The sequence below is a fragment of the Leptinotarsa decemlineata genome, unplaced genomic scaffold (genome assembly GCF_025532065.1).
Source record: "Leptinotarsa decemlineata unplaced genomic scaffold, Ldec_3_MD MMD2_P_RNA_scaffold_14, whole genome shotgun sequence".
NCBI classification, from domain to species: Eukaryota; Metazoa; Arthropoda; class Insecta; order Coleoptera; family Chrysomelidae; genus Leptinotarsa; species Leptinotarsa decemlineata.
In genome coordinates this window covers 7,260,235-7,286,007 of record NW_027412528.1, presented here as the reverse complement: position 1 = coordinate 7,286,007, position 25,773 = coordinate 7,260,235, and the positions used below count along the sequence as shown (strand labels likewise).

Here is a 25,773-nt window from a genome sequence, read left to right as displayed (position 1 = left end):
GTCTGTGCCATGTGCCGTGCTACTCTGCTACTTATGCATGTATATTATTGGATTGCAGACATTTTTGTTTTTGACTTTCTGTGAAAGAAAATTTCATATTTAAGATTCTCATTCTTTATTTTTTTTCTATAAATGGAAATAGATTACGTATATGGGCTGGTATTTCTGCTTCTTCTGGAAGATCAGAAGTTCTTATGTGAAATGGAATGGAGTTTTACCCAAAGGTAAGATGGGGTATTTTTTTCAGTAACTAGAGATTGTATTTAATTTGAATACAGAAGGCGGCAACGTAATACAAAGCTTTCTTGAAATGATTTAGGAATAACACATTGTCAATATTATTAAAAACATGTTCCTGTAACAAGAGGACAAAGTTTGAATTGCATTGTATTCATTTCTCATTAACTTCTAAAGGAACCCTCCAAAATGTGTTCTTGCACAATCATACCAATAACGATATTTATGGATTACTTTCCCATTTTTTAAAATATTCTCCAAAGAATATTTGGAAAGATGTGCTATTGGAAATCGAAAATTATCCATTGGTTATACTTTATCTTTTTCAATACCAACTTTTTGTTTTCAAGAGAAACTGTAATATTTCACTAATTTTTTAAAGATTTGATTTGTCTTTTTAGCTCAGCAGCCTTTAAGTTATAGCTCATCTAATACAAATTCATTGTTCCAAGAGTATAAAAGTATACATTTGTACATAAGATAATGATAATGATAGTGATAGTTCGAGGAACAAATAAAAATTCCTAGACTGAAATAAAATAAAAAATACTCAAGTCGGTCACTTGTAAATGAAAGCTTTGACATTGATCGTTGAATAGGATTTGTTTTCCGTCTTTCATTGTAAGGTAACTAGTTGAAACCTGAGTCCAAAAACAAACCATTTGTGAATGGAAAGGGAGATGAAATCGCCTTTACTTATTCAGGTTTGTCTTTCAAGGAGAGTTGAGTCCAGAACAGCGCCGGCTCAACGAAACTTGGCGCCCTAGGCAAAACATTGGAACGACGCCCATAAAAAACAGAACAAAAAAAATACTAGGTACACCTATTAAAGAGTGACAAAACAAAACTCCGCACAAACAAAACTGCGAATTCTGTACTTTTGAATAACCCGGATATAGCATATTCAAAGATCAAAAAATATTTATACTAGGTACTGGCATGGGTTCAGGTAATTAAAGCAAAGCAGATTATAAGTGTATTTTTTAATCAAATAATTAGAGCATAGTCTTGTGACATGATTCTGTTGCTAGGCTGTAGACATTAATTTATAAAAAATGAATTTTTCTTGTCTTCATTCTTGCAAATGTAGAAACCATTTCTTTTAAATCAATTGTTTCAGCAATTTCTTGCTCTATAGATAGAGTCGATAACCCCACAAGCCTTTCTTGAGTCATTGTGGACCGTAGATATGTTTTAATCAGTTTAAGTTTAGAAAAACTGCGCTCTCCACTGGCCACAGACACGGGAAGTGTGAGCAATACCCTTATTGCTGTTACTAAATTAGGTACGCTATCTAGAAGCCCATTTGCACAAATATAATTTAAAACGTCTTGTGGCGCAGTGTTATTTGGTACTCTTCTTGCAATAGCTTGTAATTCACTGCATAACTCAGTTGCATCAACATCCTCAGAGTTTCCATCACTAAGAGATTCTTCCAACTGTATGCAGTGTTCCAGAACAACTTTGGAAGTTTTATTTTGCATCTCATGAACGTTGTAGAGAAATCCAAACACATGACTAATATTTTTTAGCTGATTAAATCTCTCATCAACTGAATTTACTGCGGTATCTAGCACAGCAAAATAAAAATTTATTTTGAACTGGTCTTTCGCTTTCACATATTGGCTCATCTTCCGCTTCATAGCTTAACTGTCTTTTCTTTTTTCTTAGGCGCACTGGCTTCGTTTCTGATGCGAATGATGCTTCAATATTCATTTCTTCTGATATTTCTTTAGCTTCTACTAGCATTTTTTCTAATCCCAAATCACTTCTGCAGCTTTCAAGAAATGTTTTCGTTTTTAGAAGAGCATTTGTAACGGTATTGAGGTTAGATTCCTGGGATTGAAGAACTTTGCTAGTCAAATTAATTTCGAACAAAATATTATACCACACGACAAGTGAAGCAACCTTAAAATCCGCAATTTTTTTAGCAATAGACTGAGCCTCAATTCGAGTTTGATTTCCAGATGCACCAATCAGAGTATGATCTTCATAAACGTCCACAAGTGCATCATGCACATCAGCTAATTGGTAACGTAATGGACGCAATGCATCAATCCTACTTTCCCATCTTGTATCGCTCAATGGTTTCAGTGTCAAACTAGGCACATGACGCAATAGGACTTCCCAACGATGGGTTGAGGCAGAGAAATATACATATATTTTTTCGACCAAGTTGAAAAAGGATGTCGCTGCCAGACAACATTTTGCAGCATCATTCACAACAAGATTTAGCGTGTGTGAACTGCAGGGTACAAAAAAAGCACGTGGATTTATATCTAAAATCCTTTTTTGAACACCACTGTGCTTACCTTTCATGTTACTTCCGTTGTCATACCCTTGCCCACGTAAATTTTCTAATGAGAGAGACATCTCATTTAACTGATCAAGAATTTTTTCAGTTAAGCCAGCACCGGTGGTGTCTGAAAGAGGGACAAATCCTAAAAAATATTCTTTGATTTCACATTTACGTTCATCAGTAATCAATTTGACAATTCGAACGATGATGGTCATTTGTTCAACATGACTAACGTCAGGTGTACAATCTAGAATTATTGAATAATATTTAGCTGAGTTAATATACGCCAGTATTTTTTCCTGGACAGCTTTAGCCAAAACACTGATCAGTTCATTTTGGATATTTTTTCCGAGGTAATGAACATGAATATCTTTGTTACTCGCTTTTCTAAGATGTTCATTCATTATAGGATCAAATAAAGCTAGATATTCAACCATTTTCAAAAAAATTCCATTGCCAGGAGTAAATAGTTTATCATGCGTTCCACGAAAAGGTAAGTTTTGACTTCCTAGAACTCTCACTAAAGCAATCAACCTTTCGAGAACCTGTTGCCAGTATTTTTCCTCGTCCCTTATCAAACGTAAATTTTCCTCATCGATTGTTTTATTAGTCCTCAACCGAAGCTCTAACTCTTTCCACTGTTGGTAGTTTGCTAAATGGCTACTACTTTTCTCGTGATTTGATAATATATATGAAATATTCTTCCAGTCATTCGCACCTTTGTTGCATAGAGCGGATTTTTCATCTGTAGAAAATAGCTTACAACAGAAACAGAACACAGAATCCTTTGAAGCTGAATATTGCAGCCATGAACGAGGCACACGTTCACCATTGACTAGTTTTCTCTTATAACTCTTCGCTGGTTATCTAATGGGAACTCGATATTTTTCACTTGATCTGGCCCGTGTTTGACGAGGATTTGCCGCAGATGATCAGTAGAGACATCCCATGTTGCAGGGTCACTGAAGTTTAAAATGAGACAACTTTCTGTGGGAGGATTATTAGTGTCTTCTCCCATATCATCATTTGTACTTTTGCATGGTTGTGGTTGTTTGGTTATTTCACGCTGTTGTGGAGTATTTTCTTTTGCTGAAAATAAAGCGGGACCTTCTGTAGTACAGCTTCCTGTGGTGGGATTGGTTATGTCTTCTTTCATATCATCATTTGTATTGCTGCCTGATGGTTGCGGTTCTTGAAGATTTGGACGAAGATACTTCTTGAACGAGTCTGCTTGCTTTGCTAACGATAATTGTTTCTCTAATTTTCTCTTACGAAATTGTGCTTCAGACATTTTTTTTGTCATTTGCCATGTCTCAAGAAATGACTGGAACAGAAAAAAAAGACATTTGTGTAATATCAGTTTCAACAATTATCCGTTATAGCGGATACATCTAGGCGCCATGAGCGCAAAGGCCGAGGTGTCCCGCCTACGCGTTATTCACCGTAGCGCGTATCCGAAACGCGCCGGCCATAACCAATCTGTGATTGGCTGAGAGATTGACGTAAGAGTAATGGAGAGTTTTGAAGTACCTACAGTTATGTTACTTGTGTTAAGCGAAAAATAAAATTTTTTACCGTGATACGAAAGCGCATTTAATTAAAAAAACCCACCCCGACTACACCGTCCGTTTCATTTAAGCACTGCACTTTTTGGAAGTGGTACGTGTGATAACGTGTGTAACCCATCTAAGTAGGTTCAATTTAAACTCTCTCCACTCAAGATGTAGGATCTAAAGATTTCATAATACTCGCTAAGCGAATACATTTTTCAGATGTCATTACACTCGAAAAATGCATGCCTACTGTATGGACATTAGACATAAATTATATTAATAAAAACTTAATTATTATTCTAAATAAAATAATACCTTCACGAATTACTTACTTGTAGCCTGTAGGTGATTGCAATTATTATTATTCACAATGAGAGTCCGAGGAATTCACTTAGCGCATAGAGTTGACGGAGAACACATGAGATAGTTAAGAGTGCGCGGCGGCGACTGGCGCCTGGCGGTGATGGCATGCGTAGGGGGCGGCGGTGGCGCGCTCCGCGAGTTGCGATGCGCGTCGCGCCGCACGTACGATTCGATTGATTGAACCATTTTTTTGATCGATCCGCGTGCTCAGTGGTGAAGCCGCTCGCATTGCTATGCCGCCCCCCAAATACGAGCGCCCTAGGCAGTTGCCTAGTTTGCCTATAAGGGCGGGCCGGCCCTGGTCCAGAAGTGAATTCGTGTTTCACTCTCAACACCACTGATATCCATGCGGGTTGAAATTGCAACGTCTGGTGTTGGACCATGAATACTTTGTTTTTGGACGATTTCAACCAGTTGCCTCGAAGGGAACTAGGAAGAATCTTGTTCTGCAGTTGAATGTTGAAGCTGAATTTCGTAACTTGACTGCCTTGGGTGGCTTCTTTTATCTTTGATATTCATGGATTCAGTCTGCTGTCTATCCGACAAATGACGTCTTCATAAGGGGAGATGTCATCTCACTTACTTATTCAGTGTGTAGTATTTTTCCAGATTTTCTAACAGAAAAAAATTATCATTCATTTGCCTTTCTTCGATTAATGATAAAATCATTTTCATAAATTATAAATGTTTCAGCTAAACTCATTATAGTAATTTTTTTCAATGAATCGGTATTACTTGTTTATTCACTTGCTGATTGAAATAAATCAAACACTAAATAGGTCTGAAGTTTACCACAATATTTTAGTGAAAGTCACACTTGATCTCTTCAGCTATTTCTGAAAGAATAGAGAGAGAAGTATTCTTAATTGTTTGAAGAACAAAAATTCTTATTGACAAAGTGTATTTTATGTCAGTAGTTACAAAAAAACACACATAACAAAACACATATCAGCCAGAAGATAAACCTAAATAATTTGAAACTAGCATGTATGAAAACATAAATTAGTCCGAAAATAATTAATGACGGTACATCATAGCAAATGCTACATCAGACCAGAGTAATTACACTATCACAAAATGACCGTATTTTTCCTTGACTTTCCAAATGAACCAAACTCGGTGAGATTTTTATCCAATAACTTGAACATAGTTTCCGAGGATCGAATTTGAAACACTCTGTATAGGAGAGTCTTTGACAAGATTTGAGGTAGGAATAGATAATCTAATATTTTCTGCCTAACGAGTTCTATGATTTGTTAGGATGGATTCAAAGCTGTTGATGTGTTTTCCTATCAGTCATGCAGTTTCAATTAATGCTGCTACTGTCATAATTTTATACCTAATAAATAATGGTCGACAAGAATCCCGATTTTTTGATTATCTAATTTTAGTCTGCTATCAATGTGTAACCCCAGGAATTTTGTATCACGTCTGTTTTAACAAAGCAACAAAAATATTGGGAAATATAGACAACTTCAATAGATTTAGGACAGCTTTTACAAATTATCTTTTATCAAATGCATTTTATTCTGTTGAGGAATTTATAAACTTTCAACATTGTCAACTTTAGAATTTTATTATTTAACATTGAAGCTTTTGGAATTTTTATTATTTTATCTTTACAATTTTATTATTTTATCTTCACATCAACTATATGAGGAATTTATACAACACATTTAACATTGCCAGCTTTTAGATTTTATCTTAATAATTTTATTATTAAATCAACTATATTCAACTGATTTGACTAGTCTGATAAAATGTTATATATTATGTGTGTAATGTTTTTAATGACGAATAAATATTATTCTATTCTCACTTGACGCTTCTCCTAGTGAATTATTTTCAATCTGTCTTTTGAAAGCGATAATATTGGTCTTTGTTCTAAAAACAGTTATTTCCAATGAACTCAGCGAAATCGAATCTTGGTGTAACTCAAATAATCTATTCAACTAGTTGAAAAAACCAGACATCACCAGAAGATGGCAAATGAGACTTTGCCGAAACGTTGTGAAAATAATCCTTATGGGGAGAAAATACACAGAACACGGAGCGAAACCCGAGAAAACAGCTCATCATACTTTATCCGTGAGAATCTTCGAGTTTATATATATATATATATATATATATATATATATATATATATATATATATATATATATATATATATATATAATTATACATCTATACATTTTATACTTTCATATTTTTTGTCTCTCATATGTATTGGACACAGTGGATATCCACTTCATTGTTATCTACTCACTTTGTCAATAAGAATAATTATTCTTGGACAATAAAGTACAGTTTGATTGATTGATTGATTTGAGTTACATTAATTTCTAATTACATTAACATCATGAATTAATTTATTCAAGGACTCTAAATCCGAACTATGCCACAGACTAAAAGAACTCTGCACTTTTGTTGTGTAAAGTGGTGACGAGTCAAATTACCTGAAAGTTTGGTATGTTTTTGTACTGGACCTAGTAATCAAAAGTGTCAGTGGGCCCAACGGCCCAACCTGAACCCATCGAAAATTGACTTCGACATTGCAATTCGAAAATTGACCAGTTTTTCAGATTTATTGTTTTTTGATGCACAGTTGGATTGGTTTTCTGTTTCATATGGATGTTTACTGCTTGTTCTCCTAATGAATAAGTGACTACGTAGGATTAAAAATGTTTATATTTACAAGATGATTCACAAATTTATGGCTGTAGTTTTCGCAAATTTTCAGTTTTTTTCTGTGACGTCAGTGACGTCAGGAAAGCGTATTTTCGAAAGGTTCTCCTCGATATAGTATTTTGAAGAAAAAATATTGCACGGTATACCTTTTTATACAGCGTGTTTCATAGAGAGAGACACAAGAAAAAATAACTTTTTTCAGGATTAATTCAAAACCCTGTATTTGTTGATTGATTTTTGGAAAAGGTAATACCACAAATATAGGTGTGGCTCTAATCTCCGAAACATTCAAGATGGTTCATTTATAGGAAGCTGTTCTATTTTTAGAAAAGTACAAAAACCATGAACAACTTGTATTCTGAAAATGTAACTACCTGTCCAACCCCAGCTACGGTTCGGTCTACATCGTAACCAAGAAACGAAGTATAGAGACCCATCTCTCCGAACACAATAGAAACTCTCGTCTCGGACAAACCGACAAGTCGCCTGTGGCAGAATATGCTCTCAAAAAAGAGGTACCCACATTATCTCATTCGAAGACACAGTAATACTCGACAGTACCCAAAATGACTACCCAAGAAACAATGAATATTAATAAAAGTTGGCTATCTGTCCTTAGAGGTACACACACAGGTAATATAATTAAGAACGATATAAATAGAGCGCTCGGTACAGAAATAGTAGTTGATGCGTTGGATACAATAGGAACAAGAACCAGAGCACCAGCTGGGATATTGCAATCGTTACCACCTTGCCTTTGAAAATGTCTACCGCAGCCGTAGACACCTGCAGACCACAGCCAGACCACAACATTTTATTTACATTTTTGTTTAAAATGGTCTGTCACGAAACTTAGGGTGACAAATCAAATTCTAAGCGGGCAAAGCCACGGGCAACATCTAGTATTATAAATGCAAAATGCACATATGCTGTATTTTAGTAGTTTTTAAATATTCCAAATTACAAACATAGGTACCTACATAATGGACTGTAATACAAAAAGGTAAATTACACACTCGCAATGCACGAAGAAACTGTGTTACTAACTCCAGAAAGTCTGTTATTTGAGTTTGTTTTTGACAAACTTTTGTTCTGTGGTAAGAACTTCGTACAGCATTGTGAATTCGTGACATCATTTTGAATTCGTGACATCATTGTTTTCATCATCATCAAAGTTAGTCTGAACAAAAACACTCAGCGTTTCCGTAGCCTTTAGAGCTTTTGTCACGCCTTGAAGGTGGGATAAATCTCCTCTGGTTCGTCATCATCACCGTCGCTATCTTTTCTATTTGTGTCGTTGGCGATGGTATTTTCCACAATGTTTACAGCAGATGGTTCTTCATAAATGGCGACAGCATCATTGACATGCTCTCAATAGCCCTCTCCCAAATGCTTACCGGTATGTCGTCTTCTTCAAAATCATCTGATTTTGAAGTTAAACCTGCGTGTTTGTAACAGTTAAAAATTGTCCCTTGCTTGAGTTGGTTCCAGGCGTTTCGAATCATTAGAATAGCATCAAGAACAGTGATCTTGGGGTGTTCAACACTACTGCTTCCGCAGTCGTCTAGAAACTGGATTATTTTCAGGACAAGGTTTTTACGAAAATGTGCTTTCAAAGCTTGAATAATGCCTTGATCCACGGGTTGCAACACCGATGTCGTGTTTGGAGGCAGAGGCACCAGGGTTATGCTTTTCAAGTATGCAATATGGGGATGTGCTGGACAATTTTCAACTAACAGCAGGATTTTCTTGTTCTTTTTCGTAAGTTCATGCTCCCATGCGCGTTCCCATTTGGTAAAAATGTCAGCCGTCATCCAGTCTCATCGATTGCTTTCACAATCCACTGGAAAATGCCGTACATTTTTAACACACCGGGGACGTTGAGATTTGCCGATTTCCGAATTTTTTTTTACTGTGCCACTCATGTTGGCTGTCACCATCACAGTTATTCTCTCCTTTGATAATTTTCCTCCTTTACATTTTTACCTTTAAATTTCAAAGTCTTGTCCGGTGTTAATTTATATAACAGCCCGGTTTTATCTGCATTGAAAACTTCATCATCTCTAAATTGCGCACGTAGAGTAGGCCCAACTTTTTCTAACCAATCGATTACATCACTCTGTTGAACGACAAAGACTTGCCAGCAATCGTATCACTTTTTGCATGTCTAACTGTCGAGCAAAAAAGTTTGCTTTCTTTTGTAGCAAAGGTCCATTAACATGAGTAGAAGTCCTTACTAGGTTCCATTTCAAAACATTGGCATTAAACATACATATTGTAAAAAATTGTCGCGATAAGCAGTTGGTCGTTGAAACCGGAGTCGCACTAAACGGTTATATTTTCTCATTACCTAACAATGAAACTCAAGTTGAGTAAATTTTATTGTCGCCAAAAACGGTTACAAGTTATACAGTTTGTCCCTGCTAAAACTTGCCCCTAATCTGCGAACTCGTGAAAAAAACTGATAACCGCTCGGACCCATCGATTTTTATTTCAAGGGGGAACACTTAATCACTGTGTTGTTAACCTTCTCATCCTCAACACCCACTACTTCAGAATTTTTAATGGATTTACTATACTTGTGATGCGTCATTTTGAAGAGAAATCCATCCCAAATACTGTACTCCACAACAATTCTCCTGCGTATATCATGAATAGAATTTGACTGTGTAATATAAAATCTCCCTGTGAAATTGTCATCTAAAAATTGACGTACAGGTGCAACAAAATGTGAATGTTGTCCATCGTGCATGTCCTACAACTGCAACAGCAACCCCTTCATTTCTCATAGGCTTCTTTCGTTCATGTTTTATTCAGCACTGATCCTGACTCATGAACTTATTCATCATGTAATTATAACTAAAGCTGAATGGGTTCTTGACAAAGATATCATTGACACTAATGGAGTTTCAGATCATATGCTCGTTTCCTGTAAAGTAAAGATTAGGACTGATGAAGATAAGTTTAAAATTCATGAATTTAGGGATTTCAAATATTTCAATGAAGATGATTTCAAGAGAGACCACTACTGTATTCCTTTTTTCAATATATTTGATCAGGAAGGAGCTGATGAAAAAATAACTTTTTTAGTTAACTGTTTGACCAATCTTTTCGATAGACATGCTCCCTTGAAAACATCAAGAATAACTAAGAAGCGATCCCCTTGGCTAACTGGAACAATAAAAGAGATGATGTTAATAAGGGATAAAGCTTTCAGAAGATTCAAAAGAACTGAATCAGAAATTCATTTTCAGTTCTATAAGGACATGCGGAACGTCACAAATCAGGCGATCAAGAGAGAAAAGAAGGCATATTTTATTTCAGAGCTCAACAAAAAAAAACAACAAAGATCTCTGGAAAGCCATAAAATCTAATGAGTTCATACCAAATAAAATTTACAGCATTCCAGAGAATTTGAAGAATCCTTCGCAGTTAAATGATTTTTTTGTTAACTCAATTCCTATTAATGAACCACCCCCCGAACTCACCTCCTTCTATACTGACAATAAATTGATAGAATTTAACTTTAAATTTCAAGAAGTACATGATATGTTCGTTTTTGAAACAATTTCTAATATAAAAACAAATGAAATGAGATATGATTTACTGAATATAAAACTCATAAAAATGTGCTGTCCACATATAATTCCATATGTAACACATATTGTGAATTTTTGTCTGAAAAATAATATTTTTCCCATGGTATGGAAGAAAGCAATTGTAAAAGTTGTTCCAAAAAAAAAATAATCCATCAGAATACAAAGACCTACGCGCCATTAGTTTATTACCAACTTTGTCAAAAGTTCTTGAAAGAGCTATTGAAGTTCAGTTGAAAGAACACATTGACAATTTCTCTATACTTCCAATAACTCAATCCGGATTTCGTAAAGGACATAGTTGTACAACTGCTTTGTTGCGTATAGTGGACGATATTATAAGAGCACGTGACAAAAAAAATAATACAGTATTGGTACTTCTTGATTTCAGTAGAGCGTTCGATACTATTAACTTCGATTTAATGTTATTAATTCTTGGCTGTATAGGACTCTCTAAAAATGCTATATCACTAATCAGATCGTATCTCACCAACCGTCGACAAAAGGTTACCATAGAAGGAAACAGCTCACAATATTTGAAGTTGATATGTGGAGTGCCACAGGGCTTTATTTTGGGACCCCTTTTGTTTGCTATCTACACATCTCAACTTGCAAAATGTTTAAAATTTTGTAATATACATTTGTATGCAGACGATACCCAGTTGTATTATAGCTTCTCGCCTGAAATGATAGATAATGCGTGTACTTAAATCAATAGTGACTTAAAATTATTTGTGAAAAATGCTTCTGATCACTGCTTAAATATAAATTGTAGTAAATCCAATGTTATTGTTTTCGGACCAAAAGGCCCTAGAAATGATATTTGCAAATCTGAAAGTAGTAGTAAATGATCATGTACTTGGGATTGTCCTAGAAGCCAAAAGCCTGGGCATCATTTTAGATAAGGACTTGACATTCGAAAGCCAGATTAATCAGTTTATTCGGCGTGCATATTATTCGCTCAAAATTATATATGGACACCGAAATTTCCTACCCATGAAGGTGAAGGCGCTAATTTGTGCGAATCATTAGTTTTATCTATATTCAATTATGCTGATGTTTTGTATGGTCCATGTTTAACCAACCAATTCAAGAAAAAGATACAAAAAGTTCAGAATTCCTGCCTACGGTTAATTTTTGGTATAAGAAGAAGAGAAAGAATATCACATAAACTGAAGGATACCGGCTGGTTAAATATGAACGACAGGAGAGTGTTACATGCTGCAACTTTGTTTCACAAAATAATTAATAGTAAAGTGCCGTCTTACTTACACCAGAAAATCATTTTTAGAACTGATGTGCATAATATTAATGTAAGGTATGAAGGCCGACTAACTCCGCCATCCTGTCGCACAGAGTTCTTTAGAAGGAGTTTCAGCTACCACCAGATCTGTGCAATTTATAATGACATTCCCGAGACCATGAAACGAGATGACTTCAATCATTTTAATATCAATTTCAAACGATTCTTATTATCTTCAAACTATTAATGACCCAATAGCTACCTACCTATTACAAATCTATAAATAGTCATAATATTTTAAGATATTTGAAAATCCTTTTTGTTTATTCCTTTGCGTACTAGGCGACATTTTTGAGGTTGAGTGGAAGAGCAATTGAATGATGACTTGTCATCATGTAAATTGAACTTCGCCTTTTGTCTCATTATAATAAATGAACTGTACATGATTAATTTGATTTGAATGTATTAGAAGATAATAAAGACGGTATTATTATTATTATCAATTGAATCACGTATTGATATGATGTGGTTTTTTCTGGATGAATTTCGTCGAAAATTCGAGCCGTAGCTCTAGCAAATCGTCCATTTTCAAAATACGCAGCATCAATGGATATTCTCTCTTGTATAGTATAAACCATGTTCGAAAGTTTTCAAATTGTTGAAGTGAATCGAATACACCAATATACCAAGGCTTAAACAGAGATATGCGTATACAAAAACACATGGCGAGAATTTTTTTTCTCATGAAAACTTATGTCTCACCTTATAAACTATTGTTTCTGAAAGCATATTATTTTGCAATACAGTGCAATACTGTTGACTGTGACACTTGTGAACTATACGAAATAGCCCAAGTACTCATAGAAGGATCTGCTGCTAATTGTTCAAGAATTTGTTGTTGCCTAACATTATCTCTTGTTCTATTCGTACCACAATGGTGTTTACTGAATTTAAAGGACCGTGTTTCCTGCAATCGTCGATGCATAGCAATAATAGTATATTATGCAACGATCATGTAATGATGGTTATTAAGACACGAGCATTAACCGGGATACGAAACGAGCCGAAGGCGAGTTTCGTATGGTATATGCGAGTGTATTAATAACCATTACATGAGAGTTGCATATGCTATTTTTTCTAAACCCGATAAATAATGAAAAACTATAAAAATAATTATAAAATAAAGAAAGAAATGAAAAAAAATGACAATAAAAAGATTCGAACCGGCGTCTTGCAAAGCCGTCAAGATCGAAGTCAACTCCTTAGCTCGCTACGCCACGAGGTACCTTAATAAGTTTTGCGAAATTAATAAAATATATCATGCATATGTCAAATAGAAAAAGTAATTATGACAAAATAAGTATTTAAAAATATAATGTTAGGTAGATATGTACTTACTTTTATAAATATGTATATTTCATGGGGTGCTTCGTCGATAAACGTTTTCAATTGTTCAGGTGAAAATATTTTTGATTTTTTTCCAACATATCCTTCGGACTTTCGCTTTAATAAAGCTTGTAGCTTCTTATATTTTGAAATGTCTATATTATGGTTGATGTTTATCAACGATTTTATTATTGAGTAATGTGTCCATATACTAGATGATTTCATAGTTTCCATCAATTCTTGAAAATAGGCAATCAAAACATTTTCCGAGAATGTCGAAATATTATTTGTATTTCTCCAGTCCATAAACCGTTGATATAGTTTTTCGTACACTTTCTTAGATTTTTGGGGTAAAAGATTTTTTGTTGCATTTTCTGCTTTCTCCGATATGTGTGGAGGAGTCGATGGTATTCCTTCTATATCGCTGTTTTTAGACATTTTGATGATATAGGTAGGTAATGTGAAAACTGATTTTGACAAATAAAGCAATTAGTTACTTAGGTTAGAATCTAGGACAAACAAAGGAACAGGATTCTTGATTGAAAAATTATGGGTTTCTATTGGTTGATAATCTGTATCGTTATGAAAAATCTGTATCATAATGGATATCATTATGAAACGGATTATGGTCATATAAGTGTATTGTTAGAGTACGGGTGTAGAAAAAAGTAGTGACATGTGGATGACGTCTGTTAAGATATCTATTTTGATATAATTTAGCAGTAGCTCTGGCATTTCTCCTGTTTCCCCATAAACGAAGTGCATATCTGTATATTCTTCAAATGAAGCATGTCTACTAGCAGAACCGATAGGTCATATTATAAATGAATATCTGAACTTAGGAATCTTCCCAGAAATTTTCAAAACTGCAATAATAACTCCAATACTCAAGAAAAATGATAGTCATATCTTGGATAACTATAGGCCAGTGGGCATATGGGCATCGTCAGTACCGAGCAGGCGGTCCTCGATTGAAGACAAAATGAGAAAAACCAAGAAAGTACTTATGTTTCGCTTGCGTTTACGCAGCTATTTTTAATCTAGTACTTTCTTGGTTTTTCTCATTTTGTCTTCAATCGAGGACCACCTGCCCGGTACTGACGATGCCCAATAGGCTGAAACAGCTGTCTACACCGATGGCTCTTAAATTGAAATCAATATGGGAATGATTAAAAAGTACTTATCTATTTATTTGTTGATTTTCATGGAATTATTTTCCAGCAGCTTGACTGCATTAACCTTTCTAGATTATATATATATATATATATATATATATATATATATATATATATATATATATCTGTTTAAAATCTGTTTTTCCGTTTAAAAAGTACTTATCTATTTATTTGTTGATTTTCATGGAATTATTTTCCAGCAGCTTGACTGCATTAACCTTTCTAGATTATATATATATATATATATATATATATATATATATATATATATATATATATATATATATATATATCTGTTTAAAATCTGTTTTTCCGTTTACCAGCTGTCGCACCCCTACGAACGACAAACCTCAGAAGTCGAAACTTGTGCGAGCTAAGGATTAACGAGGTCTTACCTTTTAACGTGTGATTCCTAACACGGGTTGGACGATAGCAAGTGAAGATCGATCGTTCAGACTAGGGCTTGAACCACCGACCAACACGTCAGTCAATTCGAGTGAGTGAACAAATCACCCACGCCGAACCGCTTGGCTACCGACCGACCAATATATATATATATATATATATATATATATATATATATATATATATATATATATATATATATATATATATATATATCAAACATAACTATATATTTCCATGAATATCAACTATTTGTTTGCAGAGTTTTTGTTTTTAGAGCCAATTCTTTCAAGCTACTTTGTCATTTTATGACATAATAATCTTATTGTTTTTCAGGTAACTGGCTTCACAAATTTGAAGATTGAGCTGTGCACTGCTTACATTTTGATGTTGGTTGAATGGATTGCTTCATAGCGTAGTTAGTTGTAATTGGATAGTTGTCAATTAGACCATCAATGAAATCGTTGCCAGATTTTCAATTACAGAAGGTAACTGACAATGTGTCATTCATGTAAGCTATTTTACTAGAAGATTGAATTCAAATCTATTCATTTTCCTGAGGTATGGGTTAAGTTATAAACATGAAGAGGAACTAACCATGTAACCGCACAGCTTCAAGTGCTGAGTTATATAGTCAGACTACAAGACATATTTTTGAAGAATCTTGGAAAATTTTCAAATGTATGGGGAAATGTACTGTGAAATTGCCTCTTTTAATTCTAATCAAACAATTTGTTTCATCATTCTGAAATTCTACAAACAATTTGTTTTTAACAAAGACACTCATTTTGGTTGGTGATTTCCTTGGATCAAGTAAGCTGGTCAACAGACAAACAGAATTCTTATCTTGGTCAGATCAAATTGTTTCAAGGAATATGCACCCTTGAACTTAAAGGTCCTGAAATCAATAATAAAAAGTTCAGATAATAATACAACTTTTGTATCCCGAATTAAAAAATTTTAGGTAAATATAGAGTTCTATTTAATTTCGAGTTGGTATATGGTTAAAATTCGAATGCGGACCTGCATTTTTTGTAGGAAATGTGAATATACTATCGTGAAATTGTCAATATTTCCAGTAAGTGTGTTTTACGTTTCCTGCCTTTATCCAGTTGGTTGTATAATCTTCAAATTTCCTCCCCGTAGAGGTTTTTGACAAAATGGTTTAGACTTTCGCGGCAGAACACGCGCTTAGTGAAGGACACCACAGAATTTTGTTTGAAAACACAGAACTAATTGCCCCCAACCAGGGATACCATAGGCGACTGGTACGGGAAGCAATAGAGATCCACAAACACAAGGATAATTTTAACAGAAAAAAAGAGGCGGTGAACCTCAATCAAATATGGAACCCCATTTTGAGGAACTCGAGAATAACGAACAGAATGACAACAGGCAGCATGATTGTTAATGTTCCAGGTTCAAGTACAGGTACAAGCACAGGCACAAGTGCAGGTACAAGTACAGGTACTTGAGCAACTAGATGGCATTGCGATGGGGATTCCACTTAGTCCAGTGATAGCAAATTATTTCATGGAACGGTTTGAAGGAAAAGCGATAGACACTTTTGAATTGAAGCCGACCTTGTGGCTACTTTACGTAGATGACACCTTCGTCATCTGGAAACATGGAAGAGACGCTCTGAACCGTTTCCACCACTTAGTTCACTGACCGGTTTTCAAATTAGGGTACCGAAATTTTCACAGGTAAACAAAAATGCAGGTACTTAATTGAGTGAAGTACCTCTGTTATTACCTACAGTGGTGTTATATAAGGGGTAGTGTAATCAATAATTTTTAGTTTAATGTATAAGTTTGAGAATGTCCTTATAGGACGAAACTGCAGTAACGTTAGTTACAAATGAAAGTAGCAAAAAAACAAGTCTCTCTTTTTCCTTTTTTTTTTAATATTCACCAGCAAGTCTCTTATTTTTTTCCTGTTATTCCTGAATACCTAGTGGTAATTTACCATCTTCATCTCTTTTGTGTTCATCTTCTTCCCTGTTGCGATTTTCATTTTCCGCCAGGCTCGCTTGCAAGGCCTCGAACATTTTCTCAAGTTTTTTCATCTCGTCGCAATCGACACTTCTTGTTTTCACCATAAAAACAGAAAACTTTCAGTCAATTATTCCACTCCAGACACCAAATTTTACGTTTTCCCCGTGGGTTTACTAATAATTCACTACACTGAACAATAATCAAACTCAACTTTATTTCACTATTAATACTACAAGACATCTTAACTTACACTTCAACTATTATTCAAATGTCTATCGCCGTATTAGATCGCTCCGCGTACCGCACTGTCACTTCCACTTGACTATCTCGGTGGGCAAGTGGATTGTGTTTATATTAGGCAATCGAAGGTCGTAGAAAATAAATCCGAATTCTATGGATGCCGGTGACATTATTTTCGCCACATCTAGAACGGCAGCGAACATCGAACATTCGCGAAAAGTCGGTCGGACTTTGCGCGCTCTTAGCACATCAGTTACGATTGGTTTATGGCTACCAGTGGCGGCCGACGTTGTTTTCTATAGGGCATGATTTACAACAATATTTTATCCTTTTCACTCACTCCGCATGGAGTCGTTTTCTTTTCTTTTCCATATATAAAACTCACAGTCCTCAACAAAGTTGATATTATAAACGTAGGGAATGAATTAAAAGAGCCCTAGGACACTACCCTGGGCGACACCAGAAATCAATACTATTGATGTAGGTGATCATTCCATAAGTTAATTCGCAAACTGTTTCAAACCATACCAATGATTTCTTAATGGAATTTATGGAAAAGAATAATAAAATCAATGGTATGTCATGGAATTGGCAGATAATTGATGAAAATCCATGAAGTATTCCAAGTAACACTTTATTGTGTGATTTACATTGTTTCAATGAAACTTATTCCCTATTTCATGTTATGAACAGAATTGAAAACTGTCTTTGCCCTATCATATGAACATCTAAACCATACCTTCTGACGCTAGCGAGTTTTCTTTAGATAAACAACTCGTTTAAAGAGTATTTATCGATTTTTGATCATAACATCGAGACAAAAAGTTGATTACGAACTTCCCTTTTCAATGTAAGTTTTATCATGGGTTGTCTTGGATCCAAAGAATTCAAGAAAACGTTGATATCACCTGGGTTATGGTCCCAGATAGTGAATACATCATCAACTTATCTCCACCATATCTTTGGACCAGTCTGGTAAGTTGCTTCATGACAATTTTACTCAGAATCGGTGACAAGGATGTTATTCCAAATTCATGTTGATGAAAATCTTTTTTGAACTGGAAAATATAATAATATAATATAATAATAATAATGTTCATTCATGAAAGCTCAAAATATATATATATATATATATATATATATATATATATATATATATATATATATAAATCGGTTCAATTTGTGAGGTTGTAGTCATGACTGCGTTTTCGAGCGTTTTCGACAGCTGGTCGTACTGTCTCTACTCAAACTGAACGTGTCAACCTGTTGTTTGTCCTTTTATGCGGTCCAATAGCCTCAGTGCAAGTACTTCGTGTACTTTAGGTAAATTTTTCTGTATTTGGGTTAATTCTTTGTGTTGGATCTTTGGATTCTTTGTGTTGGATTTTCTCTAGGTTTACTTTTTCTAGGAGTGTGTATTGTTTTGTGAAACAATGTCCTTTTGGAAGGCAGAGTCCAAATTTTTATAAGTTTTTTGTACATAATAGAACTACTAATTTTTTTTAATAAACTCTAGTAGTATATTATGTAGGCGAGGTCCGAGATAATTTGAACATCGTTGTCCAATTGCTTTTTCCGATCTAGCTATCTTGTTTTGTTTGTTCCTGGTACTATAATTGTGATCGGCAGATTGTGTGATTGTATTTTTTGTTTTTCACATTAACTAATAAGTTGATGCAGTAAGCCTGCCTTACGTCAAATACATTGGCCTCTTTAAATAATTTTTCACTGGAATATGTAGCGTTTCTTCCAAGGATAATTTTCAGTATCCATTTCTGAATAACATTGAGCATTTCCAAGTGACGGTTGTTAACACCTCCCCAGCCAATTATACCGTAAGATATATGTGACTGTAACAGAGCATAGTATAATATTTTCAAATGATTTACATCTAAAAATTCTTTCAAGTATTTGAATTGAATAATAGACCTTTCAGTTTTCCTACTATATTTTTAATTTGAAAATCCCATCTCAGATGTTTGTCTATCACAATCCCTAAGTATTTGATGGAGTTTACTTCTGGAATTTCTGAGTTATTTCCGAATCGGAATGAACCCGTATTGGATAAGAGATTGGAATAAGAAGTAGATGATAAGTACTTTGTTTTATCTAAATCTAGAGTTAATTTGTTATACCTTAATACTTATATATTTTACCAAAATCAGTTTCAGCTTTTATTTTTAAATTCACCGAAGTATCAAATTCATATAATCAAAACTTATTATTTTTCCTTTGGTATCAAGGTGTGAAATTCTGTTCATATAGATTATAAATATAAGAGGACCCAGTACTGTTAATTGAGGTACGCCATATGTAACGGTTATAGGATCACTGAGAGTACCACCTATGTCAACTTTTTGTTCGTGACCTGATAAATAATTTTCTAAGAGTTTACGAATATTTCCTCTTATTCCATAGCATTCTAGTTTGTTCAAAAGCTTTTCATGAATTACCGTATCAAATGCTTTTGAAAGGTCGACAAAGATACACAAGGCAGGTTTTTTTTGTCCAATGCATTATAAATTTTACTTGTAAGGTAATAGATCGCATCTTCTGTTGACTTTCTTTCTCCGAATCCGAACTGAGAGCTAGAAATGACGTTATGCCAGAGGTTTTTTAATTTCATCAGATATAACCTTCAGTGTTTCCGAATGAATGTTATCGGGACCTGGTGATTTCTCAAGTTTTAATTCCATGATTACTTTATGAACCTCATTTTCATCAGTGTCGCGAAGATACATGGTGTCTTGCAGAGTATTTTCAGATCCATTAAAATTGCGAGTTACTGAAATTCTGTCAGCTAATTTTTTTTTCCTATCATACTGTAATGGCAATTGAAACTATCAGTGATTTGTTTATTGCTCTCTAATATTTTTCCATTTTCTAGTTTGATTTTTTCTATTTTGGTTTCGTTTGGAGTTTTATCGCAAATATTAACATACTCCCAAAGCCCTTTTGAGCTATTCGCATTTGTATCTATAATTTTTTTCGAGTAGTTCTTTTTTGCTGTTTTTGTGAGTTTGTCTTATTCCTGTATAAATTATATTCTTCTCTAAAGACATGATATATCAGTACATAACTTCAGAAGCTTCAAGCTAGTTTCCACATTTAGTTTTGTTGAATTTTTTTTTAGATTACTTTTATTTTCTGATTTAGTTCTTACGATTCTTAGAGTTTTATCAACCGGAACATTGGTAAATAAACTCAACATGGAGACTCACCAGATCTCCATTTGAAAATTTCAATTAATTGAGTTTTGTAATGAAATCAGAGAAAGAAGCTGTTTCCATTTCCAGACTAAGGTTTAAAAATTTGGAGAAGATTCGATTGAACTGACCATTATTCTCAGAGGACAATTTTGTTTATTTTTTTTGGTAAACCATATAATTGTGGTGGTATGTGGGAAATGAGTAGAGTACGTTCTGTTTTTGTGAGAAAGTTTTTGTGTTTGGCTACAGTTTTATACAGTGTCACCATTAAAGTGCGCACCATATGGGAAACTTTTTTTTCGAAAAGTTTCAATGAAGTTTAACTTCGGCACTTGTTTGTGCTTTAAATTTAACTTAAAATGATGAGGCCAACTGCGACCCACTGACATTCAGTATTTGCCAAATTCAACTTTTTTTTTGAAAAAAATTGAAAAAGTGCATTTCTAGATCGAATTTAATAAAAAGTTACTTGAAAAAGTTGTGTCTATGGCAATTTTATGCAACTAGGATAAAGTTAACATTTTGCTTATTCTTGACAGATATCCCCTTTATTTTAAAAAACAAGTTCGGTTAATTGTCATCAATTCATGTATACATAACTAACTCATCATGGAGTTTAACTTTTCTGATAAATTTTTACTTATACGGACATTTTTAGAGAGAAATTAAAAATGTGCTATAAAAATTTTAACATGACTGGTGCAAAGTTTCAATCACTTGGCTATTTTCTTAAACAAACGTCAGTACCTTCAATATTGAAAAAACAGACACAACTCAGAAACTGCAATAAGTATTATTAAAATTACTAGAGTTGAAATTACATTAAAATTTCAATATTCAGTATTTACAGATTATTTATTAACACTGACTAGGGCGGTAAGGATGCTTAATCACGTTGAATACAATTTTTAAGTAGGTCTTGACAAACAAAATGCATGCTATGGTAGTGTCAAGTTGTTGATTTACTTGTCAAATTTTTAACAATTATTGTTGCAATAATGTTGTCTCTTCAGGAAAGAATAGAAATAGTTTTAATATGTGGTGAGAATACACCATACCGGCAAGTAGCTAACACTTTTAATGAACGGCATCCAGGAAAAAATGTTCAGCATACTACTGGCAAATCAATTTAAGAAAAAGCACACTCCAAGTAAATATGATGAGGAGGTTAACATTTGTTTAAAAGTTATTGAACACGGGCAAACGAGCATAACCGATATTATAATAAATACCGATTACAAGAGAGAAAGTGTTAAAAAAACTTTATTAACACATTAAAAGGACGAGATTTTGATGTCCGTTTGGGGTTTTCATTCTGGTTTCAAGGAGAAAAAGAAGAAAATGAAAAGTTTCCATATAACATTTTATGGACAGATGAGGTAACGTTCTCTTCAAATGGAACGGTAAGTTCTCAAAATTGCCGATGGTGGGCCCAAGAAAATCCCAATTTCACAGTTGAATGTGGTGATCAGTATTCCTTTAAAACTAATGTATGGTGTGAGATACTTAACGACCAAATAATTGGGCCATTTTTCTTTAGGGAAAATTTATCATCCGTCGGTAATCTCAACCTTTTAAATAATGAGGTTAGTGAAGTTTTAGATAATATGCCTTTAAATAATAAATACGACCTATGGTATCAGCTTGATGGCGCACCCTGGTTGCTGTAAAACAGTCCCTCCAACAAATGTTCAGAGGCAAAGTTATTGGACGTAACTGGAAACATTATTGGCCACCTAGATCACCCGACTTGACGCCTTTAGACTTTTTCTTGTGGGGTTACCTGAAACAAAAAGTGTACCGGAGTAGACCATTTACTGACATACATCTGGAAAATACCATTCGCGAGTGCTGTGCAAATATAAATCCCCGATTTAATAAAAATGCAGTTACAGATATCAGTAGAAGGACCATAATTTGTACTGAACGTGGAGGACGACATACTGAAATGTAGACTATAAGTGTTTGACAACCTCATTTAGATCAATAAGTAATTTTTTGTGCCCATTTGTATTTTCTATAATATTATTGTTGTTTAAAATTAATAATAATAATAATAGTTCTATCGAAATTATTTGCATTTTTTTTAGTTGCCTCTGCTTTTTCGAAATCAAAGGTTTGTTTAAGAAAATAGCCAAGTGATTGAAACTTTGCACCAGTCATGTTGAAATTTTTATAGCAAATTTTTAATTTCTCTCTAAAAATGTACGTATGAGTAAAAATGTATCAGAAAAGTTAAACTCCATGATGAGATTGTTATGTATACTTGAATTGATGACAATTAACTGAACTTGTTTTTTAAAATAAAGGGGATATCTGTCAAAAATAAGCAAAACTTTAACTTTATCCTAGTTGCGTAAAATTTGGCATATGGATATAAAATTGCCGTAGACACAACTTTTTGTTAAATTCGATCTAGAAATATACTTTTTGAATTTTTTTCAAAAAATAAGTTGAATTTGACAAACACTGAACGTCAGTGGGTCGCAGTTGGCCGCATCATTTTAAGTTGAATTTAAAGCACAAACAAGTGCCGAAGTTAAACTTCATTGAAACTTTTCGAAAAAAATGTTTCCCATATGGTGCGCACTTTAATGGTGACACTGTACATATATCTTTTGTTCTACCGATATTCTTGGATTTCTTTTCAGTTTTTTTTGTAAACATTCATGGTTGTATATTGTCTCTGAAATCAATTGCCTCAATATTTTTTCGGATTCGTTGGAATCCATTTGTTGCATTACCCTTATCTGTGGAAATAATTTTAATATTGCTGTCGAATCTGAGAAATTTGAGTGGAATTCATTTCAACAAATGCATATCCAAGAAAAATCGTTTTTGTTTCTCATCAAATAGCTTTTGGAATTTTCGCATGTGGATTCTTTTTCTGGTGTTGTAAAAATAAATAAAAGATTTCTGAATGCAATCATGGAGGTAGTTATAATCAGATGGAAAGAGATGTTGAATTATATATTCTAAACTACAAAAAAATGTCTGGATAATATCACAAGATATTTTTTTTATAGAGATGGAGAAGTAGCAAGCCAAAACTTTTCTCCTCCAAAAACTAATACTCCTTTCAATTTTATACCAAAGTTCTTATGGAGAACCAAACAAAAACAAATGATTTGTCAAGTATTGAAAGTTTTTGAATTGGCCTAATTCTTAACTAATTATGATTTTATAGTGTGTTTTATCAGTTTGATAATGGGAACGAAAGTGATTTGAAAATAATTGAATCCTTGTTTTATGAAATATTTAGAAACGAACAAAATGCGGGCTTGCAGACTTGGATACTACTTCAGGTTCCATTCGATCACGGTCTACTAGCCTGGATTTTGTTCTGTTCAATCATTCCGGCTGTGAAAGTCTATGTTCATATATAATTTAGGAAAAATTTTCAATGAAAAGTGTGTTGATAAATTACAGTTTATCTATTTTGTCTGTACTGCGTCAAAACAATATTTTCATTCAAATTTAGTATTTCCCTCCATAAAGGTTTAATCTGCGATTTTTATTTTAGGGAAGGGGGGAAGTGAAAACTCAGAAATATATATAAGACTTTAAACGCAAAAAATTGAATTATTATTTTTTTTCAGAATTTCTGCACAAGAACTGATGAGATTGTCGGCCTATAATGAAACATCAACATGGAGATACACTTCTGGTTGCAGTAGTTTGTAGATTAGCCACTTAGAATGTAATTTCTATTTTCATTGATGGAAATATTTTATCTCGATCTTAGTGCCACATATTTTTCCATGTGAATAATTGAAATAAAATATCATGGATTTGTTTGGAAGTCAGTACATCCTATAAAGAAGGGTATTGGTCAAATATTGAATCAGGAATCGATTTATAATATTCCTTTGAGGAATAATATTGTCACAGCCAATACATGCCTAATATCCTTTATTATGGGAGTTGTTGGAGGGGTTTTTACGATGTGTGCATTTCGATTCTGTAGTAAGAAACAAGTTATTGATAGATGATTTGTCATGGGTTCAACTAGTATAACTTAATTACAGTATACCTGTTTGTATAGCTAATGTTATTATTCTGAAATTTCCAAACGCAAAACTTACCCATTATTTACATGTGCTTCCATAAGTTTTTGAAGCCAGAAGTTCCACTTACATGTTATGAATCACACGTTAAAAGGTAAGATCTCGTTAATCTTTAGCTCGCACAAGTTTCGACTGCTGAGGGTTGTCGTTCGTAGTGGTCTAACAGCTGGGTAACGGAAAAATAGATTTTAAACAGACAGATTTTTTAAACAGATATATATATATATAATCGACAAAGGTTAATGCAGTCAAGCTGCTGGAAAATAATTCCATGAAAATAAAAAGATAAATAGATAAGTACTTTCTGATCATTCCCATATTGATTTTAATTTAAGAGCCACCGGTAGACAGCTGTTTCAGCCTATTGGGCATCGTCAGTACCGGGCAGGCGGTCCTCGATTGAAGACAAAATGTGAAAAACCAGAAAAGTACTTGATAAAAATAGCTGATGAAAATAGCTATGTGCCACACCAATAGGTGGTTCCACTTATGTTTCGCTCGCGTTTACGCAGCTATCTTTATAAAGTACTTTCTTGGTTTTTTCTCATTTTGTCTCCAATCGAGGACCGCCTGCCCGGTACTGACGATGCCCAATAGGCGGAAACAGCTGTCTACCGGTGGCTCTTAAATTGAAGTCAATATGGGAATGATAAAAAAGTACTTATCTATTATATATAATTGATAGGGTAAGGACCGTATGTATATATTGAAGAGTAGTTTTTCGGGGATTCGGTCTGATTAGAATAAATAAAATTTCTCATCCTACATTGGTGGAAAACTGAAATGCAATTTGTTGAATGTGACTTCAAATCGCTATTTGGTGAACTTTCTCAGGAAAGCAAATGTGGAGTATTGTACTGCTTATATTTTATATCTCTTATGAAATTTTACATTGAGTTTTATGAAACTGAATATGTGGGTCATCCTGAAATATGATTTGAAAAATATGTCTTCAAATCGCAAGATTTACTTAATTTCTTTCTGGAAAGCAGATGTGAAGTGTTGTACTGTTCATATTTTATATCTCTAATGAAATATTACACTGGTTCCTGTAAAATTGAAATATAAATTGTAAAATGTGTCTTCAAATCACAAGATACATGATTCTCTTTCAGACAAACAGATGTGAAATGTCGTATTGCTAATATTTTATATTGGTTTGTTTGTTTGTTTTGAATGTGTCTTCAAATCGCAAGCTTTGATGAAATTTCTCACGAAAGCAGATGTAAAGTGTTGCACTGCTCATATTTTATATCTCTGATGAAATATTACACTGGTTTTTGAAAATTTGATTGTGGGTCATACTGAAATATGA

At 33.9% G+C, this 25,773-nt stretch overlaps 1 long non-coding RNA gene across 1 annotated transcript; it reads left to right on the top strand.

The window, feature by feature from the left end:
- Positions 1 to 24,185, top strand: LOC141483238 (uncharacterized). Its single transcript, XR_012465973.1, has 3 exons — positions 1 to 224; positions 15,282 to 15,433; positions 23,991 to 24,185. It is a non-coding gene; the product is annotated as an uncharacterized lncRNA (long non-coding RNA).
- Positions 24,186 to 25,773: the final 1,588 nt, after the last annotated feature.